This window comes from Coturnix japonica, chromosome 14, assembly GCF_054131305.1.
Source record: "Coturnix japonica strain WE chromosome 14, WE-NBRP24, whole genome shotgun sequence".
NCBI lineage: Eukaryota > Metazoa > Chordata > Aves > Galliformes > Phasianidae > Coturnix > Coturnix japonica.
The window spans coordinates 13,156,292-13,173,881 of record NC_140676.1 but is presented as its reverse complement, the minus strand read 5'-3'; the positions used below and the strand labels follow the sequence as shown (position 1 = coordinate 13,173,881).

Below are 17,590 nucleotides of genomic sequence, written 5' to 3'. Positions count from 1 at the left end.
AGATTTTGTAGCTGTTTTGCTTGTGAAATCTACTGAGTATGATTACAGTGTGAGAGGCTCTGCTATTATTAGTGTCTTATTGCAGTGTTATGAAAGCTGTTACATATCACAAGACGTACATATGTCCTGCAGTGTGAAAACAATGGCTTGATGTGAGTGACTGCTGTTGGTCCTACCACTGAAATGTTATTTCTGCAGTGGTACATGATCTAAAAGACACATCATATTTAAAAGCTCTGTGAGTTAACTCTGACTTTGTGGGAACCCATGGAGATTTTGCTGCTCTGTCCTTTTACTCCTGATGGTGGAAATTGCTATTTTTGATGCCCAGATCTGTGTATCTAATGGGGTGGCACCACGTGTGAGGCTGCAGTCCTGTTCGGAATGCAGCCTGGGAGAGCTCTGTTCATTTGTATGGGTGTGAAGGGTTAACTTTGTGTGGGGTCTGCCAGGCTGCAATAAAATGTGGCAGATCATTAACACAGATCTCTGAAAATAGGATTATGGAAGTGTTGAAGATTGTAACTAAGCGGCAGCACAATGGAATCCAGTTCTTTCCTTTAATGAAAGCGTGGTGTTAGTCTGCATCACAGAGCTTACTGGAAATGTATATTCCTAGTACTTTTATAATTAAGGAAGAGAGTTGCAGTTGCTTTCTTAGTTCTGCAAGAAAGGCTGATTTTAAAGGGAAATTGGGTTAACAGCTTTTCTGTGGATCTTGTTTAGATACAGCTTGTTTAAATGGCAATCTAGGAAAATAGTAAGTAAATATATGTAGTAAAAGCTCTCAAAATGTTGCTTTTCTTGTTAGTTACTTTTTAAGTTCAAACATATATTTTATCTCTTAGCTTTGATATTGTGAAACCTGCTTCTTAACACTAGAACACTATAAAACTTTAGTGTAAATAGTTCAGATTTATGCTTGCATAACACGATTAAAACAATCTGATCTCATAATCTTTCTCTCCGTTTCCTGAAATTTCAAGTGCGTGGAAGTCTTAATTGTTTCCAGGACTACTTTATCTTAGACCAAACTGTCTTCATAATTCACATTGTTGTTAAGAGTTGTTTTATTGATATTTCTGAAATCTTACTATTGTAATATAGGATACATTCAGATTATTATGAAAAAGTTCTGTCCTTGCTTATCAGCACAAAAATAGCTGTGAGAAATAAGAGGTCAGTAACTATAAACAAGCCAGTACTGGTTTCTTAGTGGGAATGGAGAGCAATGCTCATATTTCCATTTGTTCCCAGGCAGCCCTAATGCTCCATCTCGTCCTCATTTCCTAGTTCAAGCACTCTGCAAGAGAGTAAGTAGTGTGTGACCTGAAGCAGTGTCAGTGCCCTGGGAAAGCTGACCGCCTCCATTCCTAATGACAGCAAATGCTTCTTTAAAGTTCCCCATGAAAAGCAAAAGATTCAGTCATCTGCTGAAATGGGTTACGGCATCTCAAGGCTGAGGATTTCTCATTTTCTTTGCCAGCTATGTGTGCTCAGATATTTGGCAAGGAGCTGCTCAACAGCTAGGCAACAGGACTGCTGGTGATCGTGTCTGTAGGGCATGAATCCCACTAGGACACTGAAGCTGTCTCAGGGCTGGGTCTGGCTGAAAGCAGGCTACTCTGAATTCAGATAGTGAAGCAGAAATGGCCTCCAGAAGACAGGTGTGGTTTCAAGTGCTCTGGCTGACACACCTGCTGTATGCCAGCAGCAGGGACACTGCAGCACCAAGCACAGGGATTCAAGGGGCCGTCCCTTCAGCTGTCCATTGTGTTTTTTGCTGGTGAGGTGGCACAGCAGATAGATGTACTGGTGTTTTTGTTACCATGGCTTAAGCTTTCTGTAATTAATTTCTGGAACCAGATTTTCTCTGCCCTGGTGAGGCGTTGCTTTTACACACTTCAGATAGGATGCGGTGCAGTTGGTGATGCTTCAGGGATGGGCAAGTGTCAGAAGACAAGGATGGAGAGACATTGAGGGGCAGGCTGGGATCCCCTCCAGATGCTGGGCCAGATCCAGCCATCCTTATTTATCCTTATTCATTTCAAGTGATTACAGTTACGCGGACCTCCCCTTTAACTTCAGTGGGAGTACTTCCTCCAAATAAGGACTACATAACTTCATTTCCTGCACTGCTCTTTTCTCAGTTTAATTGGTATGATATTCACTCACGAGTTTTGGAGGAGGGATATGGGGGGAGGAATGCTCTCATCCTTTCATTGTTGTTGAATATAGTCATATGAAAAACCTAAATGTAAACAGATGTCCACTTTTTAAAAGTCAGCATATTGTTGAAATTGAATATTTTTGTTAGCATCACTGAAATGTTTTATTGCAGAGCATTCAATCTCTGGTTTATGTTCAAACAATATTGGGAGATTGTTGCTGCACTGAAATTTGGAGGGTTTTCAAGAAGATTGCTCTGCAGCATATATCTGTTTATTTATTTGCAAAGCATCCTGACTGGCAGCAATGGAAATGGAAGGATTCCTTTGGCCACTGCTGCTTGCCTTGGGGAACGGGTGGAGTGACTGACCCCAGGTTTGTTGTCTCCTCTCTCCTGTTGTGATGAGCATGGGGTACTTGTGCATAACTGTGTCATTACTTGCATTGAGTGTATTGGAAATGAGAGTTTCAAACTGGCTCTATAAAACGTGACCAGGAGACATCCTTAGAGAGGGTGGTGGCTGGATGAGGTGTCTTGGCAGTGTTTGGTCTTCGGCAGTGCAAGAGAGGTATGTGTAAGGACTGGCTTCCCATTCTGGAGGAGCACAGGGCACAGGGAATGTGTGCGGAAAATGGAACATGCAGAAATTCCTAATTCCTTTAAGAACTGCATGGAATCACTAGTTATCGATTCAGCAGAACAGTATTTAAGTAATAACTCTGCAGCAGTCTGAGTAAATAAAAAGTCACATGTTTGTTTCATGTATGTATTGTATTTGCTGAGCAGGTGATCCACAATGATGGCATTTGAGGAGCTCCTTTTAGAAGCAGTGGTAGGTACACAGAAAAATATTTTCAGTCATTTTTCCAGTACGTTCACAGTGTGCTCATTTGAAAGAGAAGTTTAAAACATGTTCCAAATGATAATAGCTAAGTTGGAAAGTTTAGTTTAAAATGTCAAAGGTCCTATTGTCCAGGGACTGCAGCTTTTGCTGCATAAATCTGCATTTGGCAAGATAGAAAGTTCTTACAGTTAGCTGGGTTGACACGTTTAGCCCTTTTGTGATTCACATTCTGTTTTCATTTGGGGTGGGAGTTGTGAACGGAAAGATGCAACGTATGCAGGAAGAAGGTAAATATAATAAATGTAATAAATGCAAACTTTGATTTTAATTATTTTTAAGCTAGAATAAAACATTATCTTAGTGGAAACACATCGGAAACCATGAAATTAAAAAAGGTGTTTGATAAACTTTGTTCTATGAAAATCAGTTTAGAAGTCATCACTGGATCAAGTCTCCTTGGAGCATTGCAAGAACACTGGATGTAATCCAGTTTAAAATGAGGTCAGATTATCCTTGCAATAGCATCCAAACCACGGGGTTAGCTTTTCCTGCCTAAAACAGCTGCAGATAGAACTGATGTTGTGTCTGCTCCATGAGGATTTGTGTGCAGTGCTTCTCCTCAGGAATTCTTACTTTTAAAAGCTATTCCTGTTTTAGAAGACACAGATGCCAATTTTTTCATGCTTTCTCAGTCTAATAATGGTTTCACTTTGATCAAAACAGTTTTATGATTGACGTGATATCTTGTCAGATCTGATACTACCCCAGTGTTAGGGAGTGGCACACTCTACCTGTCTGGCTTCTTGTTTAACATGTGACACAGTACTATGTGAACATCTCAGCAATTGTTGGGTTTGATTCCCACTGTACTTCTGTGGGGATGGAAATTTTCTCTTTATTTTGTGGCTTGTAATTGATAGAACACTCGTGGTTACTTACTTGTCAATACCATAAAGCAGATCTTAGCTGTTGTAGGATCTAATAGGAAGCATCCTGCCCCAAATAGTGTTTATTCTACTCTTACCCATCATTCTTGGTTCCAGCAAAGGAGAAATTAAAATATATGATAAATTTAACTCTTACAGCTATAAATGGATTTTTAGTGGAAACGCTGATGATAGTGCTGTCTTACCAATGTTGTGAGCCTTTTGGAAGCAATTATAAAACCATCTCAATTGCTTTCAGTGCAAAGACAAAAGAAGAAAATGTTGCTAATTGCTCATCTATGCTGCTAGCAGTTGATTTGAAATGGGGCCTGTTGAATCACGTATAATACCAGCATGGGTTCTTCCTATTTCTGGTACTGCTACATTGTGCCAAATCACACATCAGTACCACCACTACCCTGTCCACAGTCAGCACCAAAATGGAAGTGATTGTCTTTCAGTGGAAATAACATACTAGGTCAGAATTATTTTCTGACTACAGTTATCTAATAATGCACTTAGCTCAGTTGAAATACATTTTGTTCACATCTCATTCTTATGAGCCATCCTTAATGTCTTTTTTAAGGACTTGCAGCCAGCATTTAAGGACTGTAGGGGAACTTTCTGGGATTCTGTATTTGCTGCCCGTTGCAGAGTGGGGTTGTTTGCAAGTGGAAAGGACACCTAGAGTCTGCACAAGAATCTGACCCAACACATCCAAGATTCAGAGCCTGGTGTAAGAACTAACTCTAGAGCACCAGGGCAGCCAGTGGCTCTGTCCTTTATAGCAAGGTGGGCTCCTCTGCATTACTTGCTTGGCAGCTGTACTTCAAGCTTGGAAGGCTGTTTTTCATAATGCAGAAGCAAAAGGCTTCTGTGATGCATCTGTGCAGACTGGGACAGTGCTCATTTCCAGATCAGGTCTTCACATGCACTGTAAATATTTTAACTTGCAGGATATCATATCTGTGGCACATACCAACTTACAGTAATTCCCAGTTGTAACTGATATGTCTTCCTATTCAGAACATTCTGTAGTCAAGAAAAATACCTCCATATGTTTTGAATTCTCTTGCATCTTCACTGGAGTTCTCAAGAGTACGCCACTAATTTAATATATGATTGTGCTCTACGTTCATGTTGTGTATAAGATGGTCAATATACAAGCAATAAGCTCTGGAATAGCTGAAGTGTTAGCATATGTAAACTTTATCCAGCATGAATACTTTGCAGGCTCAGTATTCTCTGGCATATTGTAACAGGAGCTCTCTGGTGTTTTAGAGAGCCACACAATTTAGAATATTTATTTCATCAGTAATCTCCTTCCTCGCAGAATCTGAATAGTTCATTTGCTTGGCAACATCTCCTGTCCAGCAGTGATTAATTCCAGAATAATAGCAGCTAATATAACTTGAGAGCTGCTTTGGTTGTATTTTTTTAATTCTGACTTTCTTCTGTTTTCTTTTAAGGACAGTCATTGCCCTGTATAGAATTTTGCTGCTCCCTTACAATGACAAAGTAGTGCTAGTTCATGTCTCCTAGTCATGACATTCTCCTGTTTCACTGCAGAGCGTTTTAGAATTTAGGAGACTGCCAATTAAAAGAGAGCATTGAGTGAGGAGGGGTTTTTAATTGTTTTTCATAATCTGGCTATTGAATAACAGCATAAAACCCTCTTGTGTTCTTCTTTAAGAGAAGTGGTGGATTTTTTTTCCCCCAAATCCTCAATTATTCGGTGTGGATTGGGCGTCACATTGAGAAGGCTCCTTAAACGATTTACACTGGCTTATTTTCACCAGGCAGCTCTTCAGGAGGGGGAGGGGAGCTGCTGAAAGCATGCACATATAGATCGTTTTGGTGTTTGAGCCAGTACAGAACCATTTCAATGGAAAATGGATAATGGTTAGCATCAGCTTTTGTACAGCTGCTTTTTGGCTAAAAGAGGGGTAATTTGTATTTGAAGTCTGTGGGTGTGATTCGTTATTTTTTGCAGCAGTATTTTGCTGAAGTTTCCCCTTCTCTCCCCCTTGAATTCTTTGCAGTTAGCGAAGCTGCCTCTGCTATTTCAACCCAAACAGCTTCATCCTCCATTAAGGTCTGCACTAAGTAAACCCTACATCACAGAATGCTTGCCCTCTCTTTTTGGATAGTATTTGTGAATAGTTTACATATTTGGCAGCAGTCTTACTGCCAAACTTGAAACGATTACTGTATTGCTATGTTGCATTGACTCCAACTTGAGGTAGGGGCAGGGAGAACTGCTTTAGAAAGTCTTAAGGGAGCTGTGTTACTGTGTGTCCCTTCTTATGTAGTATGTTAACAAGCATTAATTGATTCAGACATTTACAAATGATTTGTGCATTTAAACATCCAATCCTTCCCCTCTACTCCCAATTGCCTTGAGAGAAATGATTATAACTAGACTGGACACGGTTGCTTAGCATAGATTTCTTGGAGGTTTGGCAACATTTTTGAAATGTCCCATTCAGTATCGTGTTGTTCTTGGTAGTAGCTGGGCAGCATGGCCACAAAGCCGTAGGCTCAACAACCCTTTCACATCCATTGCAAGGTGATTATAAATAGTGTCTTTAAAATCTTAAAATTCTGTTTCACACAAGTGAAAGACTTCATTTGATATCTTTGAAATGGCCCTGATGCTTTCACACACAAGTAACAGTTGGCTGCTGGGTTTTGAAATAAGATGTATTAAAAATGAAGCTTTAAAGAAGTATGGTCTATAGTTCTCCCTCAAGGTGATACGTATTTAGTTATGAACAATGAGAAGCATCTTCTTATGGGGAGACCACTGAAGTACCAGGTGATGATCTGGTATTTCTGTTATTATAAGTTGATGTTTTGACCTCTGTTGTCCTATTTAACCATTTATACTGAATGTGGGCCACTGAATGAGCCCAGTCTAAGGCTCATTCTAAGTCTGGTAGAGTCTGGAGTCTAAGACTGGTAGAGACTAGGAAATCTTAGCATGTGTAAAGCTTGAATTATTTGCAGTATACATGATTTTTTAAGTCTAATTTTTGTATTGACTAAGACAGTTATGACCAGCATGTCTTACATCGACAGCTTTAAACTCAGATATTTGTTTTTGATGTTATCTGGATATTTGATGCAACAATTACTGTATGGTTTAGAGGTTTGTTTTTTTTTTTTACATCACAGTGATAATATTTCCAAAAACATTTTTGGATGTTAGTACTTGCACTGCTCCTATTCTGTTAGACTCGCAGCTGTACCCCGATCAGTCTGAAGATGCAGTTTTGGTGACACAAAACTAAGTATTTTAATGACACTCTCTTGAGACCAGAGCTACAGGTAAGATTTGCTGGTGACTGGAATTTCCAAATTTACTGCCTTCCAGAGACAAAAGCTGACCTCTCCGAAATATTTCTACAACTGAAGGCTAATGCTCCCTGGTGCAATTCTCCATGAAGGAATTCAGCCAGGTGCAAGAAAATCTTCCTCCTTTTTCATTTTGAACTTTGAACACATATATATCCAGTGCTAGACTTGAATATATACATTTATTTAGGGTGAGAATACAGCATGAGACTTACTCATGCTGAAAGTGTTGCTCCTTAATGGAAAACAACAGCTTCTTGTAGATTGCTGCATGACTGTAAGAATATTTTGAATGAAAGCTGCTGCTGCATCTGTTAGAACTTGTTTCTCTGGAAGAAGGGAGTAGTCATTCTGTAAATATAGGAAAGGCAGTGCACTCTGTGGTATCTTAGATTAGGAAATGGAGCCCTTTAATAGAACATGGGATCTTTATCCAGTGCATCCCAGTGTCATCCTCTGGTGGTGGGATTCTGTAAGACTCCCTAAATAAATGGAGCGCTTCGTCATTCCTTCCAGTGGAAAACTTTCTGTGATGTACAGATGATCCATGCTGCCGCTCTGCCCTGTTGTCTCCTGTCCAGTTTGCAGGACACATCAGCACATTTTATTGCCTTCTATACTTCATGCCATAGAGATTCTCATCCCTCTGTTTTTGCAGAACAGAACCTTGACTTGCATCCTGCCTGTTTGGTTGTGTATTTTAGAAAGCTGGTCATGGGGATGCTGCTGCCTGGGCTGTGTTCATGTTGCCACATGTCCAGAAGTGGGTGTATTGCTCCTGCTGAACTTTGGCATTATTGATATGATTTGCATTCTACCTTTGGGTTTAACGCTACCCTTGCAATACTGTCAACATCTTTTCTGAACCCATTCCCACCCTCCAGTATCCTTGCTGCCTTCCCTGGCTCAGTGTTACCTGTGTCATCTCTCTGGCCTATCACCTGCTTTGTTCATGAAAGTACACACTGGAATCAGATTTAGGGAAGGCTCTTGTAGCTATTCACGTAATGGATGCTGTGATCTGGCCAGGTGTAGGTTTTTAACAAACTCTGCACATCTCCTGTGTGAATTTCTTCTAGATGGGATTTTTCCAGCTTTTTCAAGCTAGTCACAAAACCCTTAGTAAAGCCAAGCAAAATTGCAGCTTCCACTTCTCTGACATACACAGCCTGTTTGCAGAAGGAAATTAAATGGGTTTGACAAGATTTTTATCTTGACAAATCCATACTAGTTGCTACTGTTGCCCTGGTTATTTTATGGGTGCTTATGAATAGAGGGTTTGAATTCTGGCAGAATTTTTTCAGGAAATGAAACTGAGTTCACTTGTTCAGCATTTCGCAGCCTCTCCTCATTCTGCTCCTGTTAGCTCAGAAGCTGTGTGTCCCTTTCTAGTTTTCTGTCATCTGACACCCGCTCCCTAATTCCCAAGTTACCAGCTGCCCTGAGATGACTTCCACCAGTGCCTTGGGGCAGCTCAGTCCAGCAGAAGCATTCCAGGCACCTGGCTGTGCCATGGGGCTTTCTGAGGCCCTTCACTTGGGCTGGTGGCACGTCTTGTGTAACCATTGCAAGGTCTGAAAGAGACCTATTGTGGCAAGTCTATTTCATGTTAAAATGTTCTGTTATCAGACAGCCTATCCTTCTAAACTGAGAGAGGATGGAAGTGTGAATTCTGGCTTTATCTTGGTACCCAGTCACCAAGATCATGGTCTGGTTGTGCCCAGGCCAGAGCTACTGCCAGCCAGAGCCTGATCAGAGTGGAAGCTGGGGCTCTCTGCTGCTCCCCACTGCCTGCTAGTTTCATTTTCCCAGATCCTCGTTCACCAAGGTGCTACCTTTCAGTTTTCTGCAGGGACTTTTAACACTTAGCAATCAAAGCAACAAAAGCTCAGGAGGCCTAAATAAAAGAGAAGCTAAAATTAGAAGCCAGGTTACTAAGAAATTTTGAGACTGAGCAATGATTGTTACGGCCTTTTCTCTAGCAGTAGTCTTAAAAAGAAACGTAACGTGAAACCAAATCTCCAAACACTGAATGTTTAGGATTTTATCTGTTACCAAAGGGAAAGCAGCTTTAAAGTTAACTCACTGAACTCCAGCTCATCGGCATCTTGTTGAAAACACTGTCATAGTGGACATTCATTTTAAACGAATGTTTATGAAAATGTAGAAAATACATATCTGTGGCAGGTATGCAAATAAAAGCACAGAATGTTTTAACTAATCCATAAGAACTTATTTGCCTATTAAAGGACTGTGGCAAGAGGCCAGAGAAATACACTTAGGACATTTTAGACCCAATAATAGTTATATTAAGCTATGAATATTGAAATAAGCAAAATTCTCTACTAGTATTTCAGAAAACTTCAGCTCTCTATAACAGTGGTTTTTGTTTTTCTTTTTTTACTTGCAGTGCATAAGGCTCAGTCAAAACATCCTGGCACAAGCTTTCTTAGGGATAGTGTCGGTATCCACAGGGCTGACAATTGAATTGACTGCTACTTGCTTCTATTCCATTCGGTCTTTAGTGGCTCTGAGCATGGTTGTTTCTTGGTGGTGTTCCAGAACAGAGGCTCTTCAGTCACAAGCCCCCTAAAAAAGGCATTAAGTCTTCTCTGTTACTTTGCCCATTGATACATGCATGTGTTAAGGATTGTATGTATAAGACATGTAGAAATAGCTGCAACTGTAGAAACAGATGAATATCGTAATTAAACATATTTAACACAAGTTTGAGCTTTGAAGATGGAAATCTCAGCCATTGCATGAATGCTTGCATTCTGGTATGAATGCTTACTGGCAGTCTGTGCTGCAGTACGTTTAGTTACTTGTGGAGCAGCCAGTGTACAGGAACAAGAAAATAACTCACCTGTATTATAAGTGAACAATGCACTCAATTGGTCGTAGAACTTTCGTTAAATTATACAATGTCAACTGATAAAATAGTATAATTGCTTAGTGGTACAAATAGCACATTGTATTAAGGACCAGTGGGTATCTATGGCTCCCTAACAGAGTTGCTAGGCATGTGTATGTATGTGTATGGGAAATTGGTAATCACAGCCTGAACCAATGATTAATCAGCTGAGGCAAGTGTTGGGTCAGCTGTGGGAGCACAGGTGAGGGTAGTTTAGCTGTGCTCACAGAAGGGGTGGAGCTTGACTGTACCTCCTCCAGACTTCATTTAAGGGCTGACCACCACTAAGGCAGCATCTCTTGGAGATTGCTCCTTGGTGGAGATTGCCTCAGTGGTTCCCAGCAGACCGAAGGCTTCCATACAGTTGAGTGTTTCCTGTAAATAACCTTTTGGGTATTTACTACCATCTTTTCATTATTGCCACCATACAGTATGTGTGTGTGCATATACATCAATACGTACATATTTCTGCATCTTTGTATGTATGTGTGTAGGTCACTCCATAAGTAATGCTTCCTATTTATTTCCATGGTATTGCTACCTGCTTATTTCTGCAGCAGATATGAAGAGCACATTTGATAGAGCAAATGCTCAGCTCCAAAACTCTCTTTTTCAATGTAGTCATGACATTTAGCTGTGTGTTTTTACCAGTGGTGAACAAGAGCCCACATATCACACTGATAAAAATCTGCACCACTGGAGGTGCCTCACTGCCAGCACTGCTGAAAGTCACCACCCGTCACCTCACTGTACTCACATCCACTGCTTGCTCTCCATAAACATTCAAAAAGCATTGGTGAATGTCAGTGGGTGCAGTTGTTTCTGTATGGAGGAATTCAGTCCCACCCCTTCACTTCATCCACACTTCCATGTCAGACACCATTCTGTTGGACTGCCCCTCTGCTGCCATCTGTCACACAGCAGCAACATGCAGTGGAATGTTGGTGGGAAGGTTCAGCCCCTGCTGCCGTACCACCAATGTCCAACTCTGACACTGTGGTCCAACATAATAAAATAGGAGGTGTTACTTTGGGATTTATATCTATTGGAAATCATGTGATTGTTTATTGCAAGTAGTGATAGAAAAAAAATTCATCTTTAACGAAACTGTTAGGTTTCTTTATTTTTCCCTAAACTAAATAACGTAGAGAAGCACAGTTTCAGAAGGCGTTTTGACTGTAATGTAATCTGTAATTTTCAGAGCAAATTATGAAAGAAAGGAGAAATTAATTTGTTGCCTAGTCATGCAACAGAATGAGTCAGTGAGAGCTGGCTCATTCTGTACAAGACTTTGACAGCAACAAAGAACAGCATTCCACGTTCCTCCTTCTGCTGCTGTCAGGTTTTGCCATTAGGTAAATTCTTATCTTCAAATTGAAGAAAGGATGCGCTTCATTGGGGAGAGACTTGTTGACAAAGCAAGCCTCTAACTTACATGAAGACTTTGCTGGGTCACAAATATTAGTAAGCTATTCTCCGTATCCCTGTTTGGAATGCTATTAGATACTAGAAATCTGGATGATACTCACAGTTGTTTAATGAAAAGCATTACTTTGCGCAATGTTAGTGTTCAAATACAGAGTTCATGTTTTAATAGTAGAGAGACTTCTAAGGCATTTAACTTCATAAGCGTAAATATATTCCCGTAATCCATGACTGAAAGCTTTTGTGTGGAATGTTGCTAGGGGCTTCACAAGCCCAAACTTGAATCCCCTTGCCTACCCATCTGCCTTTTGCACTTATTACGCTGAGGTGTGACATGAAGATCTGACGAAACAGAAATGATTTTAATAAGAAAAAAAGAAAGTCAGAAGGCAGGATTTGGGGTTCCATTTACTAACGTTGCCAAACGATTGATTTTCTGCAGCATTTTTTCATGGTTCTTTTCTGGAAATATTTGGAAGATACTTGTTTGCTGATTGAGAGAATTTTGTTTCAAAGTACAGATTCAACCTGAGATTTTAGAGATCAGCGAGGTTCTTAGGTAATCAAGTACCAGTATGTGAGTCCTGTGTATTTTAAAGACTGGCAGCAAGCAGTACCAAGCTGCTTTCAGAAATGCCCAACTCCCAGCAGCTGGGATGGCTACTCTCAGCTTCCCTCAGGAAGCTGTTGGCATTTCATGAGCTAGGGCACCTTCCAGTGAATGTTGTATTGTTGGGTTTTTTAGCTTCCCGTCCTTAGCTGGGGCTTTGGTAATATGTTCTGTAAATCTTTTTATTTTTAATGAATCCCGTATCATATCCCTGCAAGAAAAGGCATCTTCCTTAAAATCCTAGTAAGGCTCTCTGCTGTAAACAGTTTCTGGTAAATGTCAGTCCATATAATTTACTAAATATTTGATTTAATCCAATGGACATGAATTAGCCTGCTATGCCACCAAAATAGGATGTTGGGGGGATTTTTTTAACTGCCCTTTAGAAGCTCCTGTGCTTTTTGATCTTCATTTTACAAGGGTTTTACTGATACAATATTAGCTTTTTCTGGATATAAAGTGAAGCAAAAAGAGCTGAGTTTAAGCTGCTGCTCTCTGTATTTCTTCCACTTACCTAATTTTTTCACAGATTTGATTTTGCACACCGAGAGCTGTTGTTCAGATCTTCACCAGGAGTGAATTCTGCATAAAACTGTCATTTCTGGTTGCTCCGAAGGCCAGAGAGTATCAGTCTGTGTGGCTGCCGAGCACTGCGTGCAAGGTTAAGTGGTTGTCTTGTAAATAGAGACAGATGCATTTTTTCACTTCCTCAGAAGTGCTTTAACCTTGTTTGCATGGAGCAGTAGAGACATCCAGTGGTCAAGACTTGCATAGCTGACAGTTGTACTCTGAGTTCTGGCTGATGTGAAAACAGTCATTATTAGTTCTTTTGTTGTAGTTTGTTTGCTTTAACTTTAGAACATAATACCAAATGCAACAGGCTAAAAACTGATGGCTGCAGAAGCAATGGCAGTGCCTAGTTGTGTCGTTTAAAGGACTGCTGGCCCTGAGCTGCAGGTGAACATCTAACTTGTGACAGTGCCACTCAATTCCACTGGACCAGCAGTAGTGACTGCCCAGGTACTCACACAAACAGCCCATTTAGTGCTTTGCTGAACTGGGGCCAATAACACATTGACTTCTATGGTTTGGTTTATATTCTTTACAGCAAGCAAAAATCTTACAGTTTTGGTAAACAAATGCTAATGTGTTTATTTAAAACAGAATTGCAAAACTCATGTTTTGAATGCTGATTAAATGAAATTATTTTAGCTAAAAAAAAATGTCAGAAGCTTCCTAAAGCTTTTAACTAGAATTCCTCAGCAATGTGAGGACATAGAAATAGCCCTACCTGGGAAAAACTGGCCATCTTGGAGTATGCAATGATTTGTGGCAGGCACAGTGGTTTATAGATGCTTTATTTCATAATGACTCAGTAACGTTATTAGTAAGATTTCCCCAATGTTTATAAAAGCTGTAACCAGAGCAGTAGCGTAATGTATTTTGATCACAGTTCCCTACCATTTGCAGTTATAAATGCTGAGTGTTTATGTCACAGAGCAGTTATGTTATTGTTACTGTGCAACCCCCCCCCACCCCCTTCCTTCTATGAGTTATCGCTATTTCTGTGTGCTGTAAAAAAGAAAACAAAAGGTCTGCGAGTTCTTAAGGCAGCTCTTTGGATTCCTGCTTCTTTTAGAAGTAATTCAAGCTGGCAGAGATGACTGAGCTTATTGTGGGCATTTCAGCAGCTCTTATTAAACATCACAATTTCCACATACCTACACTTTTCTCCTGTTACAGGGTGACCCAGGGTGATTCGTACCATGCTAAGGCACAGTTTCAGGCAGTCAGAAGGAAAAAAAAAAAAAGATTTCATAAAGGCGCATCAAATTTATACCTGTTGCTGGTTTCCAGATGTCCAGATAGTCAAGAGAGACTTCTGTGTGTCTGCTTTTATGAATGACTTATTTCCGGTTGGTTTCTATTAATTTCATTGGGGAATAATGATCAACTTTCCAGCTATTTTTTAATGGATGACAGCAAATCTGTTAGACATCACTAATAGTTTTTTAATGATGCTGGGATCTGGGAGAAATCGAGAAACCAGAAAAACTGGAATAAATGATTGTGTTTGCAAATTGCTTATTGCCAAAAACACTAAGTATGAGGAAAAGACTGTGGAAAATCAGAGCCTGTCAGAAAGACAAAGACAAATGGAAGGAGAGGGAGGAGGCATCATGGGAAAGCTAGCAAGATACTTGAGTTCTTTCAGTTACTTAGGCTTCTGAAATTCCATTGCAAAGGAGTTAAAACAAGGATGGTATGAATAATATTCATTTGTTGATCAGAAAGCTCGGACATGTATAGCATTTTTAGAAAGGATGTATAAGTCAAAATGTCTGATGTGCATCAATATTTTAGGATCCACGTATTATAAATAAAACTTTATTTTCAGTACCTTTTGAATTTAGTTGCAGAGACATTTAAGGGATTGTCTAGTTACTAAAATAAAGCTTTTCACAGGCCATGTCTGCAACTAGCAAGCAATGGGTGGTTGAAAATATGCTCTAATGGTAAGATAGGCTTTGTTAAGCAATCAAAATAATAAATCAGTCCCATGATCTTTAGGACAGGTGTTAAAGACAGTTCAACCTCATGGGACTTGATAGGTAGACTCCAGTTACAGAGAGTGGCCCATTTTTGGTATTCATTTTTGCTTAGTATCTAGAAGGTGTCCCCAGCCTGATGCCTCACAGAGCTATAAATTCTGCACAGAGTGCAGGCAGCCTGGCTGCACCTGTGTTTGTTGCAGAACGCAGAGCACCCTGCTGGAAGGAGCTGGTTGGCTTGATGAGGTTATCATGGGATCTCTGCTGGTCAGCCCACATCTACCAGCATGGACAGAACATTATTCTTTCAGGCCTCTTCCAAAAACTTTTAGTTCAGTGTCATGTTATTGACCTGATAAAACCTCCACTGTTAAAATGCAAAACTCGAAGTAATGTTCCACAACCGATAACTAAGCCTGCACATTTTCTTCCTTCTTTGTGTGAAATAGCAGCATTAATGTTGTTGCCTGTATTTATTATAACAGTGATAGCTGTCATCCACTCTGTGTGTAGCAGGTTATCACTAGTAAGTGCTTTTTAGTATGGAATTGTCATGTTTAGGACTGCGTGGTATGGTGCACCCCTCTAAGCCTGCAGTGTAGCTGTCAGTCCTAACAGTATATAAAAAGCCTATGCTTCTGCTAGTAGTGTATGGGACCTGTGTTTGCTTTTCTGTATGTATGTGTGTGTCTACATGTAAGCAAAACCTTCAAACAGAGTCTTTGGTTTCACAAAACTGTATGTTCTGTCTTAGTGATACAGCATATATTAAATGATGTCTCTTGAATGGAAGAGACCATTGCTTTATTTGGATGACTTCAGTCTGTAGACTTACAAATGAGTTTACTGATGAGTACAGTCAATAGAGCAGCCAGAGACTTGCCAGGCTCCTTGCATTGCAGGTCTTCCTGCTCTGCCCTGCAGACTGCCATGGGATAGTCAATGGTGTCAGCCCTGAATGCAACCAGCCGACCCGCTGCTGAAATCCCAAGACACTGACAAGCTAAAATTAACATTACATGGGCAGGCGAACAAATCCCTTAAAAGCTTTTCCAATGCTGGCTCTGCCCCATTACGCTTCATGTGAAGCAGATTCATAACTTTTATTGTGAGTAAGCACTGATTACAGCCTATGGCATGCGAGGCCCTGAAAATTACCAAGCTGTGTTGAGACAACTTGTTCCTGGAACAATCGATTCTGACACCTCCTGGATGAGTGCATCTTGGCTCAGTTATGGAGATGCACTGAAGTTGACTTTAGAAGGCAGTGTGCACATACAATGAAGACTAATGTAAATTTACTTAATCTCATAATGTAATAGTAACGTGAATGTGATATTTGCTTGCCAAGAACGTGCATGCCACTTCTCTTTGGGCACCCTTAAGGCATGTTTCTTATGTTGCAGAGCTTGTTACTAGCTATTTTTAGATCTTTAGGCAAACTTACAAAAATTGACAAATGGTAAAAGCATTTGGTAGTGTTTTACAGAGAGCTAGTGCTGCCACATAGATAACATCAGGGAGTCTGGATCTCACATTAAATCGAAATTTGGACTGAAGGTCCATCAGAGAGAGTTTGTACATTCCAGTCCCTACCTCAGAGCATGTGGAACGTGACAGTTCATTGTTCTACCATTTACTCCAGTTGCACCTACAGCTGGCATTGACAGATTTAACATGCGTGCAGTGAGTCACGGTGCGTGTTCCAAGCAGCTTGCAACCTCAGGAGCTGAAACAGAGAGAGGAGAAATTCACTACATAGGGGCAGCCAGTGTGCACTTGTGCACAGTTATAGATTCCTTTCATTAGCTTACTGATCAGCGTGCACTTTGATCTGATTTGCACATGATCTCCTGTTTTGTTTTATGTTTTGTTTTGTGGTGGTTTGTTTTTTGTTGTTTTTTTTTTTATATTCTGTGGCTATTTTTAATTCCCCTTGAACAGCTGAATACATTATTTAGCAAATGTATTACAGTCGAAATGTTCTTTCTCGTAGCATTTTTTCCTGTGAATACCATTAGGTTGGAATTCCTTGCATTGGCAAGCTGCCTTATGCTGCTCTTATTATGCCATGCAAGAATTGAGGGTACGAGGCAGAAGGTGCCTCTAGTAGTGCATAACTGCCCCGGTGCCATTCCTCCTCAGAGTCAGCATGTCAGCCCAGAGCTTCCTGATGTGTGCTGCTACTCAGGTAGGCCAGGAGGCCTCACCTCGAAGCCAGCACAGCAGCCTAAGTTAGAGCACCAGCTGTTGGTTGTGGTGTGGGAATAAACAGAACTCACTCTGCCATTTGGAAAATACTGGGGTGGGGTGCAGTTGTATTTTTCTGCTCAAACCTGTGCACTGAAGCTGGCATTTAAACAGCCTCCTTAGAGGGAGTGAAGCGTGTTGCTACCTGATTGTGACTGCTTGTATGGAAAGATGGAAGGTGATTTCCCACACGAGCTTTGAGATGAGCTCTCGTTCAGGCATTGCACTCATGGGATAGCTAGGATAGCCCTGATGTATGCATGGCCTATATGGCAAGGCTATTATGAGAAGCATAGCAAGTTTTTAGGCTTAGATTATGTTCTTAGTATGTAAAGTGAAAACCAGATATTGCATATTACCAGGTTTTCTTGCTGAGGTATAATTCTCCCTAAGTCAATAATGAATATTTCTGGTTGACTCCTTGCAGTAGTGCTGTATTTCACCCAAGCTGACTGTTTAATAAGGTAGTTCAAATGAATACGGTGAGAATTTCCACAAAGACTTGGTTGTGTTAAGATAGGCATGTGAAGCAAATAACATTA

The 17,590-nt window shown here is 40.5% G+C and overlaps 1 protein-coding gene and 1 long non-coding RNA gene across 4 annotated transcripts in view; one reads left to right on the top strand and one right to left on the bottom strand.

Moving 5' to 3' along the window:
• The window catches only part of THSD4 (thrombospondin type 1 domain containing 4), a 237,742-nt gene that overhangs the window by 85,274 nt on the left and 134,878 nt on the right, over positions 1 to 17,590 (top strand). The window lies entirely within an intron of this gene.
• Positions 9,509 to 12,894, bottom strand: LOC146758467 (uncharacterized). Its single transcript, XR_014934403.1, has 2 exons — positions 12,761 to 12,894; positions 9,509 to 9,886 (listed from the first exon to the last, which is right to left on the bottom strand). It is a non-coding gene; the product is annotated as an uncharacterized LOC146758467 (long non-coding RNA).